Below are 22,479 nucleotides of genomic sequence, written 5' to 3'. Positions count from 1 at the left end.
CTTATCTCAACCCATGAGTTTTCTTACTTTTTCTCTTCAGATTCTCTCCCCCATCCCCCTACGGTGGGAGGGTGAGCGAGCGGCTGTGTGGTGCTTGGTTGCCGACTGGGGTTAAACCACAACACTTCCATAAAACCAATCCACCAAAAAGTTTGCATATAATTTTGAGGAACTGTTTGGCATCTTTCTCAGAGCCCCTCATCTGCTCCCCCAGTGTGTACCTGAAAGCACCTACGAAATTTAGTGTCCACACTCCATATAACTATACTATGTACATGCAGTAGAGCCGACACTTGCTCTGAAAGGTGATGGGGAGTTGGCTATAGCATGCAATACTCCTATGAACTGAAATAAGCTGTGTGGCCCATCAGATACACATATCTGCCATAAGAGACCCACCTACTACTGCTAACCAGTTTAGCTGACCATTGCCCTAATTCATCCTTTGCCTTTACCTCTGTCCCCACGGTTCAGAGGTCGGGAGCAGACCTAGCACGCATGAAACAGAGATGAAACAGCAGCCTGTATGTCAGCCAACAGCAACATGGATCCTACAGGTCTTCATAAGCAATCTTAATGTTCTTTTTTTTTTTTTAAGTACTTCAGGATTTAATGTTGCCAAACAAAACATGCCAAGAATTTCATTTTGAACTCCTGAAGACTCTCAGCTCCCCTCCCCATTCAGTTCTTCCTTGCAGTTGCTCCTCCCTGGAAGTGGTAGCTTTGCATAATGGAGCCCACCTAGAGCCATCGAGGTGCAGGGAAATAGCCCTCCAGGATCCTATCTTGAAACTCTGTAGCAGGCGGGGGGCTACCTAAAATCTGGCTGAATATCAACATATTTGACTAGGGTCAAATGAGCAAGAGTATGGTTTTGCACATTTATGAGATGTGGGCTGAAGACTTCGGAGAGCTATAACTATGAAAATCCAGCTATTTCATACCTGTGAGGTGTTTGTCAAATAGTCCAAATTTGAATTCTCTGATCAAGAGGAATCCCAAGTTTTGGAAGACATGTATTCTTGAAAGCAAATTCTGGAAGAAACATATTCCTGAGAATCTGGGAAGAAGCGTGTACCATCACTGGTTTATATCAGATTCCCAGGACCGTTGCTCTAGAAAGCCAGTGGTGAATTAAACTGTTTCCAAAAAAGTCTCTTAATGACACTGTCATATTATTCGAATGGAAAAGATATTCTGTGCACTTCTGTAGCTCCTCTCATCCCAGCACCTCCAAGCAATTTATAGACACTAATGAATTGTGTGTCACTGTTATTACTCTGAAGTAAGTCAACAGCAAGTCAGTTTTGCAACAGAAAAAAAGTTGAGGCTTAGAGAGATAAAGGTCAGCTTGGGTTTGATCCTGGCATGAACATGTAAGAGAGGAAGGAGCTTTCTTAATTTATTGTAGAAAGCTAGAAATATTTACAACCCCTACATTCAGAGATGTCACTTGGCTGATAACCCTGGCAATGCTAGCTGCCCTAAAAGTCTCCCCAAGGAGCGATCTGTGAATTTGGCTGCTGTGAAAGGGATTACATGGAGTAGCTTGCTAATTGAGAGCAGCAGTATGGCTTCAGGATGGGCCTACTTGCTCTGTGGGCAAGGGATACTGACAGCACTCTAATACCTAACATTTGCACTTGAAGAGGAATGTCCTACATTGCTTCTTGTGCTTGGCTGTTTCTAGGCTACTTAGTTGAGACATAAGTAACTTCTCCAAAATCAGACAAGAAGCAGTGACACACCAGGGATCACGATTCCCATTGCTGTTTGCTTCTGCCCAGACAGCATTCGTTCCTCCAGACTGAATGCTCTAACATGACTGATTAATATATTTTCTTACAAATTTTAATAACTTCATCACTTCTTTCTCCAGAGGCATCCTAAAATGGAATTCTGCCATATCAATGAGTTTTCCACATGGTACTCTTTAAATTCCCATATGTTAATGTAGATGCAGCTTACATTTTCCACCGCTTTATCTTTCTAGCTGGGTAGGGAAACTGGTGTGACCTTCATTGTTTCTTTTAATTGAGTTGTTATTTTGCTTTCCTAGCAGAAGGTCACTTCAGCCCCCTCGGAGAGCATGTTGCATTAGCCACACGTCAAAGAATGCACCCGACACTGAGGAATCTCTTCATCCCAGGGGCCAGTAAGAAGTTATCAAATTAAATGGAAAAACATTAAATTTCTTCAGGGAAATTTTTGACCGAAATGTTTTTACAGCAGTATTTGCAAAATCTCATCCTATTCCAGGACAATATGAAAGTTACAAACAAAAAAACCCTTAGTCTGAAGAAATGCAAGTGCCATTCTTCTAAAGATAAGTTTTCTTTTCAGATGAGGTAGGTGATGCAGAAAACCCTGATATTCAAACAGGGCAATTTATGGCCCATCTGAGAAGGCCAGTTCCACCTGTATCCTTGTTCCTAATTAGCAGATGGGGATAGGTGCCAAGACTGGCATGTGGGAGCAAGCCAAAAGGAGCAAATAAACATCCCAGCTGGAGAACTGGCTAAAACTGACCAATAGAAAATCCTAGGCACAGGGCTGTGGGGAAATTAAGGCCACCAGTAGCTCTTCTGCAACTAGCTTCGACTCCAACAGGGTACAGGTTGCTGGTACAGGTTATTCTACTTTGGTCTGCCTCAATGTCAGTATGGCATTCATGACCCTGCACTGCACAGTGGCGTACAGCATCCCCTCAGCATTAGCCCCTCCTTTCAAGGGTGCTGGGATGCTTTTCTCATTGCCATAAATGCCACTTTAATAGTCATTTTATGTGCACTGTCTTATAAATCAGTTACAGCTCACATAAAGTTCAAGGTGGGAACTGGCTGGCATTCAAAAAGCGTAGTTCTCCCTAACTTTGGTTTGTATTGCACTAAATACATGCAACACGTGGCAAACCGTTGCTAGCCCTGCCACCCACTAGCTCATCTCAGGTCTTTGCTCTCATTTCCAGTCTACTTTCTGTTACATGCTGAAACTGCATATGCTTTGTTACCTTCTTCATGTATGCTGATCTTTTTCCTGCAGAAAGTAAAATATTTACTATACTGTGCAAAATTACCAGATGTCTTAGGCACGTGACAGGAACAGACCTTCTGGGTCCTTGAATTTAGATCCTTGCTGTCACAGATAAGCACAATGCATAACCAGTGTCTAGCTCCCTAAACTTGTCATCCAACTCTCTATTGAAAATAGTTTGAATTTTTGCCAGCTGGATGACTGTTTCAGACTTTCACACCTTTGTTGGTTAGAAATCTTCTAACAGTTTTATTTTAGCAGTTTTATTTGCATCTTTTGTTTATAGCCATTCATTCTTGTTTCAGTATTGTTCTTTGGCTGAACTAATTATTTTCCCTTCCTAGCATTTACTCTTCCCTTGTGTATTTATGGAGCAATCATCTCTTCTCTTAGCTTTTAATTGCTGTGTTAAGCAAGACACACTCACGTCATCTCTTCTCGTAAGATATTTTCTCTTGTTCCTTTCTCTTGTTATGCTAAGAAGGTTCTCCCTACTCAATTCACCTTGAATTCTTCTTTCTTAAACACAGGTAATCAGAACTATGCACATTAATTCTGATAATGGTTTACTAGTACCTTGTACAATGGCATACCCTGCTCACTGCATCATAGGAATTTTTGGCCAATCACACTGGGATCCCGTTTGTTATGTATTATTTTCTGACCTTTCCAACATTGTGTTACTGGCAAAAGAACTTTAGACATATGCTGACTTCTTGTGCACAGGTATTCATTATAATGCTAAATATGACTTGATCCAAAACAAATTAGAGGTCCTTTAATTTTCTGATGACCCATACTTCATCTATCTCATCAACAATCTGTGCAATTCTGTTTTCCATCTCTGCTCTTTTTGGAAGAAAATCAAATATGCTAGATGTGTAACAATTCTCTTCTTCCAAAAATCAGAGGTTTTTTTAATCAAAGAAGGATTGACTTTGTTAAATCCCTTATATGCTTCCATATTTTTTGTGTTCTGCCACACATTAGAAAGTGATGTCTGCTTCACTTACTGGCTTCATGTGCACTCTTACCTTACTCAACTGCAGGGTAAAATCTGGGCACTAAGTCATTAAACTATGGTAACTCCTTTAGTTTACATTTTCTTTGTAATTTCCTGTAATTTGAAATAAAAATTCACATGTAGAACTGAAGTCAACAAGCTGATACGTAAAGACTTTCTCATCCTGCTACTCTTTGAAGTGACTATGTGACTTCTTGCATTAGTTCACGTGGTAAGTAGTAGCAGGGTGCCACTTTGAGCTCAGTTGACTTCTCCAGCCCAACTTCGTCACTGAGTTTTCTGTTTTAGCAGGGTAAATGGTAACATGTTCCAAAACAAACTAGGAGGACAAGCTTCCTCTCTTCTTGATAGTAATGACTGAATTTGGTTTACTTCATGACTCGATGTGTCTCCTCCTGAAGACTATGTGTCAGAGGCTAGATCCACCAACAGGCTTAAGCATCTCAGTACAAAATTTTGATACTCAAAATACCTATTCAGCTGCCACCTAGCAGGAAGTGTCAAGCCTGTATCAGCCTAAATTTTCCAAAGGAATTTCCTCAAGATGTATCCTCTGGCATGCCCAGATGTGTTTGCATCTTTGTAACACCTGAGTAGCGCATCAAGAGCTCTGGTTTCAGGCACTGCTCTGCCTACCTGACATGGCCAGACTTGGCAGATGTTCCCAGTGCATTCCTTTTCTCTGCCCTCATGAGTTTCAGGTATCTACCTTCCACTGCATCTGTGGATGCTCTGATCACTAGAGTATGAGGAAAAAATGTCTTTGAATATCTCAATCTTTTCTTCACCAATTTACAGGAATAATGGCATTCTTAATGAGCCATGGAGTGAACGAAGGAATAGACCTAGTGGCTAGGAGACCCACCTGAGGTGCAATTATCTTTTTTCCCCAAAAAATACTTTAATATTTAAAAATGCTTGTCTCAGCAAAAGACAAATGTGTGATTTTGATAACATCCGGCCCATGGGACTAAAATTAATCTCAACTGCTCTTTCAGGAAGTAAATAGCCCACACAGTCTCTGCAATCACAGAATCACACAATCACAATATGGTTGAGTCTGGAGGGGACCTCTGGAGGTCATGTTGTCCAACCCCCCTGCTCCAGACTTTCTCCCTGATCTCTGGGGCCTGGGACTCCTGAAGGCTGGTGTTGCTAGTAAAGACTGAGGCAAAGAAGCTGTTCATTACCTCTGCCTTTTCCACGTCCTGTGTCACCAGGGCCCCTGCCTCATTGAGCAGTGGACCCATATTTTCCCTAGTCTTCTTTTTGCTACTTAAGTAGCACTTAAGTATTTATGGAAGCCTATCTTCTTCCTGCCTTGTTTTCTTCTCTCAGGATCCTGAACTGTACCATCTCATGAACACTCCAGCTGGTGCTGTCTTCAGCCTTCACATCCCCAGCAAGCCTCTCCTTTTTTGTGAGTGTAATGTCCAGCAGAACATCTCTCCTCATTGGCATCTCTTTCACTTGCATCAGGAAGTTGTCATCGATGCTCTCCAGGAACCTTGCTTACACTCTGCTGTGTTGTCCCTCCAACAGATACTGGGGTGCTTGAAGACCCACATGAGGACCAGGGCCTGTGAACATGAGGCTACTTCTAGCTGTCTCTAGAAGATCTCATGCACGTGTTCTTCCTGGTCAGGTGGCCTATAGCAGACACCCACTATACTGTCACCCATACCACTCTGCTCTTTAATCCTTACCTTTAATCCTAATCAACAACATCACCCGATACCTTGAAACACCATGAGTGAGGAAATCTGAAATGATCCAACCAAGCTGCGTTGTTTCCTGAGGCTACATGGCCTGAATCCAATGGGTCTTCTGGTCCTAATTAATTTAGATGCTTTTGAGAATCTTTCTTCTGAGTGTTTGAATAGGGTCTTAGTACTCTGTAAACTACTTTTTTTCTTTAAGTTGGACTTTTTAGATAAAGTGTTGGCAATTGCTTAGTTAGCCTATTGAAAGTCTAAATTATTCTTTATTGTTTTCACCAAAGCAATTCAGTTTTAAAGTAGGAAAAGATTTTCTGTGACTCAACGATAAGATATAATGAAAGAGGGGGTGTTTTTAATAATAATACAATTGTATCCATGATGCTTCAAATATTTATGCACATGATTAATTCAAATGATGTTAATAGATTGACTCAAGTGAATATATTTTTTTTCTCTTTAAGTGTTTGCGAGAACATCATAATGTGGTAGATGCTTAATGTTCGTATAAAGTTTTGGCCACAGATTTTCCTAACACTTTGCAGCATTTCATCAGGGTTTAAGTGCTAGTTTACAAAAATATCAATTTAAATCATGATGAAAATTAATTCATTTTTAAGTCACTCTCAATTCAGTCTCTGTCTCTCTGCCTTGCCTTGCTACAGTTGTTCTGAGGACAAGGAAAAGGAATATTTCTTCTCCTGATTTTTCGTTCAGAAACTTTGCACACGTGTAATTTAAAAGAAAAGAAAAAACGTTCATGTAAAATTTTGTTAAAAAGCTAATAAAACAGTGAATCTATTTTTTTTCAGAAGAGCATGAAGGCAGCTACTACCACAAGACTGCCATTACACTATCTTACAAAATTTAGGCTTTTTATATCCTCTTGATCTAAACATCTTGACTTTGTTTTTAAAATAGAGCTTGGATCACTGTAGTGCATTTTGTCTCTACTCGTGCACTGCAGACGGCTCTCTATTAGTATGAATTCTTAAGAACAAATGTTTTATACAGTCATAAATCCTTTCACTCACCCTTTTATGTTTTCCACTGTTACAGCAGGAAATAGGAATGAGTCTCCTGTTGGTTTTACATTTCGTGAGACTCAGGCATACAGTGAAGCAAAGTAGATAAGAGAAGGTGGCTAAACCAGGCAGGTCCCTCACTCACATTCCGGTCAAAACTGACCACATACCGCGTGGTTGTGCGCTTTATCCTCTGCCAGTGTGTTACAGGAGTTTTCTGCCTTTAATTACCATGAAGTCAGAGCACATATTTTTACCTCCAAGATGTCATTTCTGTCTCCCACTCTCCTGTACCACTCCATGATACTCCTGCTTTGTATTTTTTGTAGGTATTTTTTCCTGTTGCAGAATAAAAAAATAACACCAAAAACATCATCTTCCATTTTTGAGGGTCTACCCTGGATGTTGGCACACATAAATAATTACAAGTATAGTTCTGAGAGACGAAAATCTTCATCTAAAGCTTTCGAAAAAAGGGAGCCACAGTTAGCTGGGTCCGTCTACCCTGCCCCCTCACACACCCTCTTTTCACATACAGAGTTACTACAGTAAAAGTAGACTTGAGCCATCCTTTTGGATGGCCTTTTTTATTGCGTTAGTTCAGCGCATAGTGCAACAGGGTCCTTACCCTGATGGTGACCCCTGGACAGCCACAGAGAAATAAATAGCAGCCATGAAAAACTGCTTATAAAACAGCCACTACAAATGATAAAAACTTATGTGGCCAGGCAGAAAAATCAATAAGTTCACATCATCATGAGCACCTGGCCAGATTTAAAAGTTTTTTGGTAGCTACCACCTAGGCATCTAAATTCATTTATGAGTCTTAACCACAGTCTACAGCAGAACCTAGAGCTAATATGCAAATTACAGAATAAGAAAAACACCACAGAAGAGAAAGAAAAACACATGGGCCATGTGCTGTTTCTCAAAATCACACCACAGAAGAGTGACAGTCTTGATGTCTATTTTTCAGGTCTGCACCAGGTACTCTTGCCACTTTTAGTATGATGCACTGTTGACAACTTTGGCTGATTTTTGTGACGTTCAAGTGTGGCATATTGGAGAGGGGTTTTGATATCCTTTGTCTCTGCTTATAAGCACCCAGACCCATTGCTCAGCATTTTTAGAACCATGCCAACTTCATAGCAATTTCTCGTAGGAAAAGAAGCTACTCTCTCTTCTCAAAAATCCCTCTGATACTTTACCATGCACAGACATAATCTGATTCCATGAGTGTTAGCACCCACTTATATTTTGTCTTCCATCCAACAAAAAATAACTACCAGTTACAGCAAAACCCTTTATATGCTGCATGGGAGAGGTCTGTTTTGATGGCTGTGTTTCCCCTTTTTGTGGTGTCTTCTGTTGCATTGGACCAATTCAGTTTCATGGTAAAGCATTGCAGTTAAAAGGATATAATGAAGTATATTATAACCCACTACAGAGAGGAAAGCAGACGCCTCCTTTCCTTTTCCACTCAGTGCACTGACTGTACTTCCCTTTGTGTGAATCATCTCTTACAAAAGAGACCAGAAGATATTGCTGCTGTACTTTTTTGAAGCTTTAGTAACTCTCATGAGATGAATCAACAGGACCTTCAACTGAGTCACCGTTCCTTTCTTCCTTCCAAGCAGCTAAGTAGTAATTGGAAGAGGGCTGGCTGGATGGGAGGTAACGTCATCTGTCTGAAATTGTATTTATTGCTTTAGAAGTAAAGCAAGTAGGTATTTTTTCAAGCCCTGCTCTAACCATCTGATGTTTGACCTTAAACAAGTCCTTTCACATATCTTTGCTTTGGTTCCCTGTTTATGCAGGACTGATAATGTTATTTCTCTTTCTTGATGTCCATGGCTGAAAATTGCTACATCAACTAAAATACAATAATAAAAATATAAGAGTTGTTTCCAAGGGCTTATCTACAAGACAGCTGGAGTGCAATGAGCATAACTGAAGTAATTAATAAATAATGATAATAAATAATTGTCTTCTTAGGGCATATTTGGCCTTTGCATGATCTTTCATGAGAAAATTTGGTACTTTCATTTAAATGCAATATTTTTTATCCCCCAAAGCAATCTAATGTACTGTGTAGGAAGACTGGGATTTCTGTTTGATTGGTTCGTTGATAGTTGAGTTTATTTCAAAGTGAAATAAAAATAACTGATTTTTAGTTATTACCAAAATCAAATCCCTCCTTATCTTTGTCCTCACACAGATGCTTCCTCCTGATGAGGAAGGTGCTGTATTCAGTTTTGGTTTCCCTTCATATTGAGCTCCAGTATAGTTATGCCTTTCCAAAATATTGCGAATTACATGTGTAAGCGGTTGTCTGCCAGTAGAAAGAGAATTGGTGTCCATCCACAAGATGAGAGAAGCCAGGACCATTTGTTTTTTTACTACCTTGCAGCTGGAGAGCATTTGGCCAGTTGCAGGTAGCCTGTGTGCTTTGGAAAATGTCGAGACAGGTTTCCAGCAGTTAAAAGTTCCCCCTCAGCTACAGTCAGACAGCAGGTTGGACCACCCTAGGGAAAACTCAGGGACGGATTGTAAGTCTGCACTGTTCTCTGCTCCAGCTTCTGCTCCAAAGGAGTAATCTAATCTTGTGTGTGCGTGGAAACACAATGGCTCACTGACATAATCACTCTTTACCAGAAACAAGCTGTAACCGAGAAGTGCTGCATCTAACAGATATGCCTCTTTCTGTATACAACTTCTTAACCTTTTGAGAGCAGACTATGGTAGTGAATAGCCCACTTTTAATACTAGTATTGTTGAAACAGTGCAGCTCTAAATGTGCACCTGAGGTAATTACTCCACACAGTAGTATCCCAGTCTATTATTCCCTTAAATACTGAAAAACAGAAAGAGGGGAAAAAAGTAGTGTTGCTAGCTGAAGTCCTGTAAAACAGCAATAAGGAAGCACTGAAATACACTTGCAAATGTTTCAGAATATGTAGATAGAGATGGGTATTGGTGCAAGTGGCATGTGCACAACAAAATTAAGCTTGGTGTTGCAGACTAGCCAACAGACTAGCAGAATAATGACCTGTAATTTTTTATTTCTTTATATATTTACTTGTAAAAAACTAATTTCTTTGACTTTCCTATTGCAATCCAAGAGGACTAATCATGCACTGGAGAAAAATGGAGAATGTAAAACTTCATAATTTACTTTTTGGAACTGAATTATGCAGGAAACAGCAATAATGCACACTTTTAGCTGCCAGAAATATAGATCACGCTAGCAAAATCTTATTTAGTAGAAACTATTAGAATCCCCTAGCCACATGAATACAGACAAAAGCCATCCTGGTGCCATGCTCCAGAAACACACATTTACTGTGAGTGATACACTGCTGGTAATTAATATACCTTTTAATTTCTTCCTTCTACCTGCTACTATAACTGTAGTCTTACTTAGCATGAGCTTCAGCAAACCAGCTCACTGTTATGTTCCAGTTCCATCCAGAGAGGCACGTATTCAGCATTAAGCGGTTAAGCAAGAGAAACAGAGACAACAAACGGATTATCATCAGCAACCCAGTAGTCCTACAGTCCATCAGCATTCTTTTTCACTGAAGTTGATTGTCATGGTTTAACCTCAGCCAGCAACTAAGCACCACACAGCCCCTCGCTCACTCACCCCTGGTGGGATGGGGGAGAGAATCAGAAGAGTAAAAGTGAGAAAACTCATGGGTTGAGATGAAAACAGGTTAATTACCTGTTAAGCAAAAGCAACACACACAAGCAAAGCAAAACAAGGAATTAATTCACCATTTCCCATCGGCAGGCAGGTGTGCAGCCATCTCCAGGAAAGCGGGGCTCCATCACGCGTAACAGTTACTTGGGAAGACAAACGCCATCACTCTGAACATCCCTCCCTTTCTTCTTCTTCCCCCAGCTTTACATGCTGAGCATGATGTCATATGGTGTGGAATATCCCTTTGGTCAGTTGAGGTCAGCTGTCCCAGCCATGTCCCCTCTCAACTTTTTGTGCACCCCCAGCCTCCTCGCTGGTGGGGTGGGGTGAGAAGCAGAGAAGGCCTTGACTCTGTGTAAGCACTGCTCAGCAGTAATGAAAATATCTCTGTATTATCAACAATGCTTTCAGCACAAATCCAAAACCTGGCCCCATACTAGCTACTATGAAGAAAATTAACTCTACCCCAGCCAAAACCAGCACATTGATGAAAAAAATTATGGTAGGCTTCAACTAGATCCCCACAGAGACCTGTCACCCTCATATTGAAAAAGTATTTCCTGATACTCAGATGGAATCTCCTGTGTTTCAGTTTGTGCCCATTGCCTCTGGTCCTGTCACTGGGCACTGCTGAAAAAAGCCTGGATCCATCTTCTTTATACCCTCCTTTCAGGTATTTATGTACTTTGATGAGATCCGTCCTGAGCCTTCTCTTCTCCAGGCTGAACAGTTCCAGCTCTCTCAGCCTTTCCTCATATGTGAGGTGCTGCAGTCCCTTAATCATCTTAGTCGCCCTTCACTGGACTCTCTCCGTATGTCCATGTCTCTCTTGTACTGGGGAGCCCAGTGTCCTGGTTTCAGCTGGGATAGAGCTTATTTTCTTCCTAGTAGCTGGTATAGTGCTGTGGTTTGGATTTAGGATGAGAATAATGATGACACACTGAGGTTTTAGTTGTTGCTGAGTAGTGCTTACACCAGTCAAGGACTTTTCAGCATCCCGTGTTCTGCCAGGTGCACAAGAAGCTGGGAGGGGGCACAGCCAAGATGACTGACGCAGACTGGCCAAAGGGCTCTTCCATACCATATGACGTCATGCTCAGTATAGAAACTGGGGGAAGAAGAAGGAAGTGGGGGACGTTCGGAGTGATGGCGTTTGTCTTCCCAAGTAACCATTACATGTGATGGAGCCCTGCTTTCCTGAGGATGGCTGAACACCTGCCTGCCGATGGGAAGTGGTGAATGAATTCCATGTTTTGCTTTGCTTGCATGCGCGGCTTTTGCTTTCCCTATTAAACTGTCTTTATCTCAACCCATGAGATTTCTCCCTTTTACTCTTCTGGTTCTCTCCCCCATCTACTGTGAGGGGAGTGAGTGAGCAGCTGTGTGGTGCTTAGTCGCTGGCTGGGGTTAAACCATGACACCCAGAGAGAGAACTGGGCACAGTACTCCAGGTGTGGCCTCACCAGTGCTGAGCAGAGGGGAAGGATCACCTCCCTCAACCTGCTGGCAACAATCCTACTAATGCAGCCCGGGATACCATTTGCGTTCTTTGCCACTAGTGCACATTGCTGGCTCGTGTTCAACTTGGTCTCCACCAGAACCCCCAGATCCTTTTCTGCAAAGCTGCTTTCCAGCCAGGTGACCCCCAGCATATACTGGTGCATGGGATTTTTCCTTGCCAGATGCAGGAGTTTGCATTTCGCCTTGCTGAACTTCGTGAGGTTCCTGTCAGTCCATTTCTCCAGCCTGTCGCGGTCCCTCTGCATGGCAGCATGGCCATCCCAGTTTTGTGACATCTGCAAACCTGCTGAGGGTACACCCTGCTCTGTCATCATCTAGATCATTAATGAAGATTTGAAGAGGACTGGAGCAAAGATTGACCCCAAGGGTACACCACTAGCTACTATCTTTCCTATCTTCCAGCTTCCATTTGCCTTCTCTTCACTTGCCTTTTCCACAATTTTTTTCTGTCATCTCCTCTCCCCAGTAATTCCTAGTACTCTGGGAATCCCAGATTAAGGGAGTCCCAGAATTTCCCAGGACTATGCTGCAATGTAGTACAGTACTTCTGAGTCAACTGGTATATATTGAACATCTAAGATTAAAACCACAGGTGAGGATAATGAATTTCAAGGGCTCAGCTTGGAGACAATAGGCGAAGGTTATTACAGCAGAGGTAGTCTAATCCAACACGGGCAATGAAGGAACAAGAAAACAGCTAGCTATTCGTCAGGCAGCCAGGTATAGGAAAATATATTTGAACAGTCATAAAACAAAATTATGAAAGAAGGATTTTAACGTATGTAATTCCCATTAATCCAAAGACGCTTGATTCCTGTAAACAGAAAGCTATGACTTAGACTTATTATTTGTCCAGTTGTTGAAATTACTAGTCCAGTTGTAAACCTTACTAGAAAGAAGATGTGAAACTGTCATGGAAGAGGGACAATAATGTATTAAAGTTCACATCTTCTAAATATACAGCAAAACAATTTACTTGTGCACAGTCTTGTCTTACAATGTGACAACATAGTCATATGCATAAGAAAACAGCAGCTCTTGCTGAATCAGGACATCTCTCAGCAGATCTAATTCCCTGGCCATTTGCAAAGAAATGTCACTGCAAGTGTGCAGCTACCAGATGTAGGTACTGCACACAGCAGATACTGAATCAAGTGCCTTCAGGCTGTAGACTAAATGGTGGAGAAAATGAGGATCAAAAATATGAGAAGGATAGGCACTTCATAGGATGCTCTTTTCTGTGTTTGACTGTAATGGTTTAACCCCAGCCAGCAACTAAGCACCACACAGCTACTCACTCACTGCCCCCCCCCCCAGTGGGATAGGGTAGAGAATTGGAAGGGTAAAAGGGAGAAAACTCATGGGTTGAGATAAGAACAGTTTAGAAATTGAAGGAAAATAAAATAGAATAGTAGTAATAGTAGTAGTAGTAGTAGTAATAGTAATAATAATAGCAACAACAAATAATAATAACAACAAATAATGGTAATACGATAATAATATATAAAGCAAGCGATACACTGTACAATTTTTCACCACCCAATGACCGATGCCCAGCCCATCCCCAAGCAGTGATCGCTGCCCCCCAGCCAACTCCCCCAGTTTATATACTCAGCATGACATCATACGGTATGGAAGAGCCCTTTGGCCAGTCTGCGTCAGCTGTCCTGGCTGTGCCCCCTCCCAGCTTCTTGTGCACCTGGCAGAGCATGGGACGCTGAAAAGTCCTTGACTGGTGTAAGCACTACTTAGCAACAACTAAAACATCAGTGTGTTATCAACATTATTCTCATCCTAAATCCAAACCACAGCACTATACCAGCTACTAGGAAGAAAATAAGCTCTATCCCAGCTGAAACCAGGACATTGACAAATCGTTTTTTCTTTATTTTTCATTCTGATTTGGCTTTTTGGTCAGCAGGATACATTGAAAATTAAAACATTATATAAAAACTCACTGAAAAGGTCATAAGAAGCTTTAGACATTCTGCAAAGTTCTGTATTCCTGATGAATTTGCAGAGGAATTTAATAAATCCTTTTCACCATAAATTAGTTTCTTTAATCTTTGCAAAAAAACCACGCTTGGATTTCTATTTGTATCTTTTCCAAATATTACGGTATCATTCTTCCAAACCTTTAATGGTTAAAGCCATTCAGTTATACATGTTTCCATTCTTTTACCTTATATTGAGAAGTTAATTTCTCTTCTCCTTTCTATACATGTTTCTAGACTTCCTATGACTGAAGGTAAATTGTCTTTAAAAATATTTTCTCCAGGGAACAAGGATTTCACTGAGCAGAAATCAGTAATACTGTTACAGAATGTCTGAAATCACTCATATTTAAAAACTAACTTTACAGTTATATCATCAAAGTGTTAATGCTAATAGCAGTCACTGTACTTCCTTTTTCACAGGGAAGTAATATTTTATCAATATTTATGGTAGTCTCTCTTCCCACGTATCTCAAGTCCCTGAACATCAAGGCAGGGACCAGGGGAACAAAGTCCCTCCCATTGTAACCCAACTGAAGTTCAAGACCACCCGAGGAACCTGAACATACATATGTCCATGGGATCCAACAAGATGCATCCCAGGGTCCTGAGAGGATTGGCTGATGTAGTTGCCAAGCCACTCTCCATCATATTTGAAATGTCATTGTACTCAGGTGAAGCCCCCAGTGACTGGGAAAAGAGAGAAACATCACACCCATTTTTAAAAAGGGTAGAAAGGAGGATCCTGGGAACTACCAACCTGTCAGCCTCACCTCTCTGCCTGGTAAGATCGTAGAACAGATCCTCCTGGAAGCTATGTCAAGGCATATGCATGACAGGAAGGTGATTAGAGACAGCCAACATGGCTTCACCAAGGGAAAATTGTGCCTGCCTAATCAAGCAGCCTTCTACAATGGAATGACTGCATCAGTGGACAAGGGAAGAGCTACTGATGTCACCTGGACTTCTGTAAGGCCTTTGATATGGTCCTTCACATTCTTGCTACTAAATTAAAGAGGTATGGGTTTGATGGATGGACTGTTAGATGGATAAGGAACTGGCTGGATGGTCGCACTCAAAGAGTTACAGTCAAGAGTTCAATGTCCAAGTGGAAACAAGTAACGAGTGGTGTCTCTCAAGGGTTTGTACTGCGACCAATACTATTTAATATCTTCATCAGCGACATAGACAGTGGGATTGAGTGCACCCTCAGCAAGTTTGCAGATGACACCAAGCTGAGTGGTGCAGTTGATAGCTTGAGGGAAGGGATGCCATCCAGAGGGACCTAGACAGGCTGGAGGAGTGGGCCCATGTGAACCTCATGAAGTTCAACAAGTCCAGGTGCAAGGTCCTGCACCTGGGTCGGGGCAATCCCCAGTATCACTACAGACTGGGTGATGAAGGTGTTGAGAGCAGCCCTGCAGAGAAGGACCTGGGAGTACTGATGGACAAAAAATGGAACGTGAGCTGGCAATGTGCACTTGCAGCCCAGAAAACCAATTGTATCCTGAGTTGCATAAAAAGAAGCGTGGCCAGCAGGTCGAGGGAGGTGATTCTGCCCCTCAGCTCTGCTCTGGTGAGACCCCACCTGGACCACTGCATCCAGTTCTGGGGTCCTCAGCACAAGAGAGACAGGGACCTGTTAGAGCAGGTCTAGAAGAGGGCCACGGAAGTGATCACAGGACTGGAACACCTTTTCTATGAAGAAAGGCTGAGAGAGTTGGGATTGTTCAGCCTGGAGAAGAGAAGTCTCCGGGAAGACCTTATTGCTGCCTTTCAGTATATAAAAGGGGCTTATAAGAAAAACAGAGAAAGACTTTTTATGAACACTTGTAGTGTCAAGACAAGGGGACAAGGGGCAATGGTTTGAAACTGAAGGAGGGTAGATTTAGATTGGTTATAAGGAAGAAATTCTTTACGATGAGGGTGGTAAGACACTGGACCAAGTTGCCCAGAGAAGTTGTGGATGCCCCATCACTGCAAGTGTTCAAGGTCAGGTTGGATGGGGCTCTGAGCAACTTTATCTAGTGAAAGATGTCCCTGCCCATGGCAGGAGGCTTGGACTAGATGATCTTTAAAGGTCCCTTCCAACCCAAACCATGCTATGGTTCTATGATTCTGTGATTGTCCGATGGATTGTTTACTCCATACAGAATATTGGCATGTTCTAAAGGTTCATAAAGACACCGAGCCTCACTTGTTATTATATCTTGTGGCTGGATTTATACCATGAGAAGTGGGTGTTAAATGATGTTAAATCAAAGTGATAGCTTTACTCACCCTCTCTTCCTTCTTGACACATAAATGACTGGAGAGTGTAAAGTTGCATGATTTTTTTTTCATTTGACTTCTTAACCTACAGGCAAATGTAGAGTGTGTCTAGTCTGTACAATGTTAGAGAAATACCTGAGCTAATTCTAAGAAAGATAGCATAAATCAGCACTCAGCTATGCTGGGTTTGATCCTAGGTGCAGTATAGCCTCTCATTAGAACTAATTACTCTTGGCACAGTATCATGCTGATGCAGCTGTGCAGCTTCCAGAGCTAGTTCATTTGGCACTTAGCTCAGGGATCACTGCAGTCTTGGGCATAGATGGTGCACTGCCATTTGGTCAAATGAGTGAAGCTTTCGCTCATTAGTTCAAATGGCCGTTTCATTTGGGAATTAGATAAATGATGAAATTTTCCAGATGCTTAGTCCAATGATTGTAAATATGGTCATGATTTTTGACAACTACCTGATTATTAACAGACAGCCAAGCTATGCAGTAATACCTGCATTGCAGTCAAGCAACTTGGATCAACAATTTCTCTCAGATGTTTTGGTGGCTTTAATTTTTACTTGTGTCCCTGGGGAAGTGGCCTCCTCAAAGCCAGTCCTGTGTTCCCATATGGCACTTCAGGGCAGCATCTGTAGCCCTTTCCACATATTTTCAGCGGCCAGGAACAACCTATCAATGCTGTTTCAATGTCAGCATTGGCATGGCCATCTCTCACCCCTGTGCAAATGAGGGCAGGTAATTTAGAGGTGACTTTGTAAAGCTATCTTTAAACTCAACTGTCTGAGTGTAAGTGGGAAAGGTGGACAAGATAGTTGCTTTCAAATCCTGGAAAGCCCTCTTTTCTATCTGGAGTCTACTAAAGTCAATGGGAAGGATTCCACTGACTACAGATATGAGACCTGATCTTGACCCTGGTGATGGATTCCGTATAAAGATAGATAAACGACTAGCTCTAGATGATAGGATTAGAATCTCTTAGCTGTTGATGAAGTTTTCATTAATTTTTAATCATTTCACTGAATTCTGTCTACTGATTTAGTCAGTGAGCCCTTCATCAAAGGTGTATTTACAAACAAAATGTCCAAGAAGTTTGGCAGATGTAGCCCTTACAGAAATAGAATATTTTCAAGCTGTTGTTTTCACGGAACAAGCAAGAAAAGTGGAGGGGGGAAATACTTGTCTGGCAGGTTTTAGTCTACAGTTTATAGCTTGTTGTTGTATCCTGTTTTACAGCCAAGCAAGTGAGCTCTGATTCTAGCCATAACAAGGCATTTATGTTCTAAGAATGGGATTTCAAAAGGATCCTAAAGAAGTTAGATACTATTGCCTTTGATGTAAGTCAACTAAAACATCAGTAAGTGCCATTGAAGGGTATAAAAATACATCAGGGGAGGTAAGAGAAACAAAGTACAAGGGAGGAGATGAAAGTATGTGTTTCAGAGAAAGGATAATGGGAGAGAAGGAGACAAGTAGAGAGCCAGGTATACCAAACTGACTGTTAGGAGGGTTGTAATCCCTCCTCCTTTTTTTTCACAGCTGATGTGTCTTGAGAACCTCCACCTACTGCTTAGCATCTTGTGAGCACCCACCCATCTGTCAGCATCTCTTTCTTTGCTGGCAGCCTCATTATAGCTAGAGATCCTAGCCTGCAATTTATCCACAAGGATCAAACTAGGAAAATGGGAAAAAAAGAGACCTGAAACACAAGGAGTTCTAGGAGAATGGGAGACCTAGCCGTTCATAGATCTGGAGTACCAGAAAAGTCTATCAGCTCATTTAGCTTGACCTTCTGCATAGCAAAGGACATAGAAGTGCATGCAACTTCCCATGCGGTTGAGCCTCAGAACTTGCGTTTATCTAAAGCATATCTACCAGAAAGCCTTGAAAGGAAGGACCCAAGAAATGCAGAATCCCACAGACAATGCAGTCATTGAATCATAGACTCATAGAATACCAGGTTGGAAGGGTCCTGAAGGATCATCTGGTCCAACCTTTCTTGGCAAAAGCACAGTCTAGACAACATGGCCCAGCACCCTGTCCAGCCGAATCTTAAAAGTGTCCAAAGTTGGGGAATCCACCACTTCCCTGGGGAGATTATTCCAATGGCTGATTGTTCTCCTTGTGAAAAATTTTCCTTTTGTTTCCAATCTGAATGTCCCCAGGAGTGACTTGTACCCATTACCCCTTGTCTTTTCCATGTGACTACTTGTAAAAAGGGAGACTCCATCTTCTTTGTAGCCACCCTTTAAATACTGGAACATGGTGATAAGGTCTCCCCTAAGCCTCCTTTTCTCAAGGCTGAACAAGCCCAGTTCTCTCAGCCTATCTTCATAGGGCAGGCTTCCCAGCCCTTTGATCATCTTTGTGGCCCTTCTCTGGACCCTCTCCAGCCTGTCCGCATATTTTTTGTAGAGCGGGGACCAAAACTGAACACAGTATTCCAGGTGTGGCCTGGCAAGTGCTGAGTGGGATAATGACTTCTTTATCTCTACTGGTGATGCCTTTGTTGATGCAACCCAGCATCTTGTTGGCTTTCTTTGGTGCAGCAGCACACTCTTCACTCATATTGAGCTTGTTGTCCACCAGGACCCCAGGTCCCTTTCCACAGAGCTGCTCCCCAGCCTGGGCTGCACTCCTGGATTATGTTTTCTCAGGTGCAAGACATTGCATTTGTTGTGGTTGAACTTCATAAGGTTCTTGTTAGCCCACTCTTCCAGCCTATCCAGGTCTTCCTGCAAGGTCGGTCAGTCGTGTCCCTTCCTTTTTATGGGCAAATGCTTCATAGGTTTAAGATGAGGAAATGGTGGGGTCTGAATTGTGCTAAAGAAGAAGAACACAGAACAAAGAGTGAGAAGGGCATTTTGTTTGCCAAAGTTGCACTTCTATGTTCTGAACAGATGGCTGACAATGACCTGAGACCTTAGAAAATTGAATCGATGAAAGAAACGTGTTCAGATTTAATTATATATAATTGCACAAGGCACAGAAAGGGTAAAACTAAGCCACAAGCCTCAGTTTATTGAGTGAATATATGTGGCAGGAGCACATAAAAAATTCACACTTGTTCAATTTTATGAAATTTCCATCACAAAACCTTGTACTGACTGAATAAAATAAAACCCACATTTATTTTCTTTTTTTATTTCATAATTAAGCAATTTCAGACATTTGTTCAATGTCTGATCCTCATTCTCATTTCTTAGAATAACTGGCTTGAGTTTTATGGTATTTGGTAGAATAGAAAAGAAAGTGATCATTAGGAAAACTTACTTTATGAGCTATGAAGTGACTGACCAATAGAAATCTCTGGGACCCGTGCAGCTCATTTTCTACATGTTTCGGAAAAAAATTCTGTTCTGGTTCAGTCGGTCACTGTGAAGCAATTGTCACATGTGCACATGTATGTTAGATATCTTTTAATCATCCCCTTCAAAAGTTTGACAGAATAATACCACTGTCATGTGAACCAAGGATATATTTGAGTCAAAGATGCCACATCATGCAAGGGTTGTATGTGTAGACATAGAGAGATTGAAAAGTAAACCATACTTAGGAAAAAAAATAAATAATTGCTGCTCTTCTACATAACTAGTTATGCTGAAATTCTGAACAAATTTGATGTTGTACTGGGTCTGGCTGAGATGAAGTTAACTTTCTCTGCAGCAGCTTGTATGGTGCTGTGTTCTGGATTTGTGCATAAAACAGTGTTGATACCACGCCAGTGTTTTGGGTATTGCTGAGCAGCGCCTGCACAGAGTCAAAGCTTTCTCTTTTTCCCCCAGTCAGTAGGCTGAGGGTAGCAAAGAAGTTGGAAAGGGATGCAACCAGGACAGTTGACCATTGGCCAAAGGGATACTCCATACCATGCAACACCATGCTCAGAGCAGTAAATCTGGGGTAGAGAAAAAAGAAGGAGTGGGGTCAGCGCAATGTGCTCAAAGCCCCGTCCAACCTGTCCCTGCCTTGACATTCAGGGGCTCGGGAAATGTGGGAAGAGCAATTGCTAGTGAAAACTGAGACAAAAAAGTTGTTGAGTACCTCAGCCTTCTCCGTGTCAGTTGTCACCAGATCCTCTGTCTCATTTATTGGGGGGGGGGTACAATTTCATTTTGTCTTCCTTTTCTGACTAACGTGCCTGTTATCGGATGTTCATCCATTTCTGTTAAGGTACAAATACCAATCATTTTACCCAGATGCCCCTGGTTGAAGAATATACTTAATCTGTAGACTCAAAAATTCTTTCCAATGGAAACTGGAATGAAGACTCAGAACCAGCAACATAACTGACATGCTGCCGTGCAGCCTCTGCCCACCTGCAAAGCTCTTTTCATTGACATACTTCATGTTTTTTCAGTCCATCAGTCTCGCAAATAAGTTTCCTCCCCTTTGGTTTATGAGAGTCAGGTTGCTTGGGGATGGGTCAGCACAGTCCATAGATGCTGTACTGTCTTCTCTAACTTTTAGCATGTCAGCAGGTACGTGCATTGAAAAATGGCCTTTGATGAGAATATTTTTCTGGAACGCTTTTCCTTCCCTAACTATAAGATTAAATATAAAAATATAATATGAATTTTTACAAATTGTACTCTTTCTTACTTTCATATCAGAGTGAATAATTTTCTCCAATAATTACGAATTTCATTGTAAGTCTTTCAGGCTGTGATACGGATTTCAGTTTAAAGCCATGCATAAAGCTAGACTATGCAGGCACAGAACTTCTACTTGAAATATCTCTATTTGCCCATTCTTTTTACTTTCTCTTTTAAAGGAAGAATAATCTTCCTTTAAAAAATTAGAGATGCTTCCATCCAGAAGACCAAGAGCTTGCAAACAAAGAAGCATTCTTGCAGAGGTTTTCAAAATCCTGGGTGGGGTTGTACTCAAGGTACCCACGAGCAATATCAACAGTGCCATCGGTTGCCTCAGAATGAGACGAAAAGTCCACTAAGGGGTTCTCATTTTACAGCCTTGCAGACTTCTGGGAAGCAATTCAAGCCTGACAGTGAAGTGATCGGAGGTGGTTCTCCAAAGCAAAAAGTAAAGGAGGATTACACACACCCCTTTGAAAATAGGCTTGAACACAACATACAACTTAAGTACTGGAGAGATTTCACTCTAATTCCTAATTTGCCTGAGTTTATTGGCAGAAACGCTGAAGTTATAAGACATAATAACATTAAAATGAAACCTCTTTATTTCTTTAACGGCAAGCTTTGGCTCATACAGATTTTCTGTCTTGTAAAGTGCAAAAGGCCAAACAGACTAAGTTCGTGGCTTATGAAAGGCAGTTCATTCAAGAAATGAAATTATTTTATTCAGCAGAGAACAGAGACTACAACAGCAATAGAATATGCTCTTAATTTTTTCTTTTAGAAATAGCCAATTTTGCAGAAAAAAAATCAAAGGTATCAATTGTATAATAAATTTGGTTTGAAAGAACATTCTCGGTAAAAAGTTTATTCCTATCCTTCCAGTTTTCATAAAAATGCATTTAATTCAGTCTGACATAACCTTGTGAAAATCTATAAAGCCATGTACAAAAATATTTCCACTACTTATCAGTATTGTTACTGGTAATGTTCATGGAGTGGTGCTTCTAACCACAATTTAATAGCCTTGCTGAGTAAGATTTTTATAAAACTGTGTTTTATTAATTCAACCAAACAAGAAGCCACAGCTGTACTGGAACACTGAGACCATAATTGGGCACCTGAGATTTTTCAGAAGAATTAAAATGGCGCTGTGACTTTTCTTTTTTGTATGTAAGAAAAACAAATTAAATGGGACTCTTGGTTGTCTTTACTTCTGTCTGGTATCCTGCTTTGTGAATGCTGTCATTGATAATCTGTTTTCTGGTAACCCTTTCATCTGATGTTTTGCCACTATAATATGATTTACAGCCCCAAATTATATAAACTAAATATCAGTAGGAAAGTCAAAATTATATTTCTTCATTCCAAAATCATCTATATATTATTAATAATAAGTATCAATTATATAGTTTGCCAAGGATGACCTGGAGGAATGGCTAGTAGAGTCTAATGGATATTTGTAAAATTTCTAAACATGTTTTGAATCATCCGCTATAAATAGAGCACGGTAATGCTTGCTAAGAATCCATTTCTTTTTCAGCCATAAAATCTCACATAGGTCATTACCACTGCATTATTAGTTCATTG

General features: G+C 41.2%; 1 protein-coding gene across 2 annotated transcripts in view; it reads left to right on the top strand.

Moving 5' to 3' along the window:
* CNTNAP2 (contactin associated protein 2) overlaps window positions 1–22,479 on the top strand; it is a 1,210,705-nt gene that overhangs the window by 1,086,120 nt on the left and 102,106 nt on the right. The window lies entirely within an intron of this gene.

The sequence above is a fragment of the Nipponia nippon genome, unplaced genomic scaffold (genome assembly GCF_047370975.1).
Source record: "Nipponia nippon isolate SJK-2023a ecotype South Korea unplaced genomic scaffold, ASM4737097v1 scaffold_1, whole genome shotgun sequence".
Classification (NCBI taxonomy): Eukaryota; Metazoa; Chordata; class Aves; order Pelecaniformes; family Threskiornithidae; genus Nipponia; species Nipponia nippon.
This window is presented reverse-complemented; position numbering and strand designations above follow the sequence as displayed.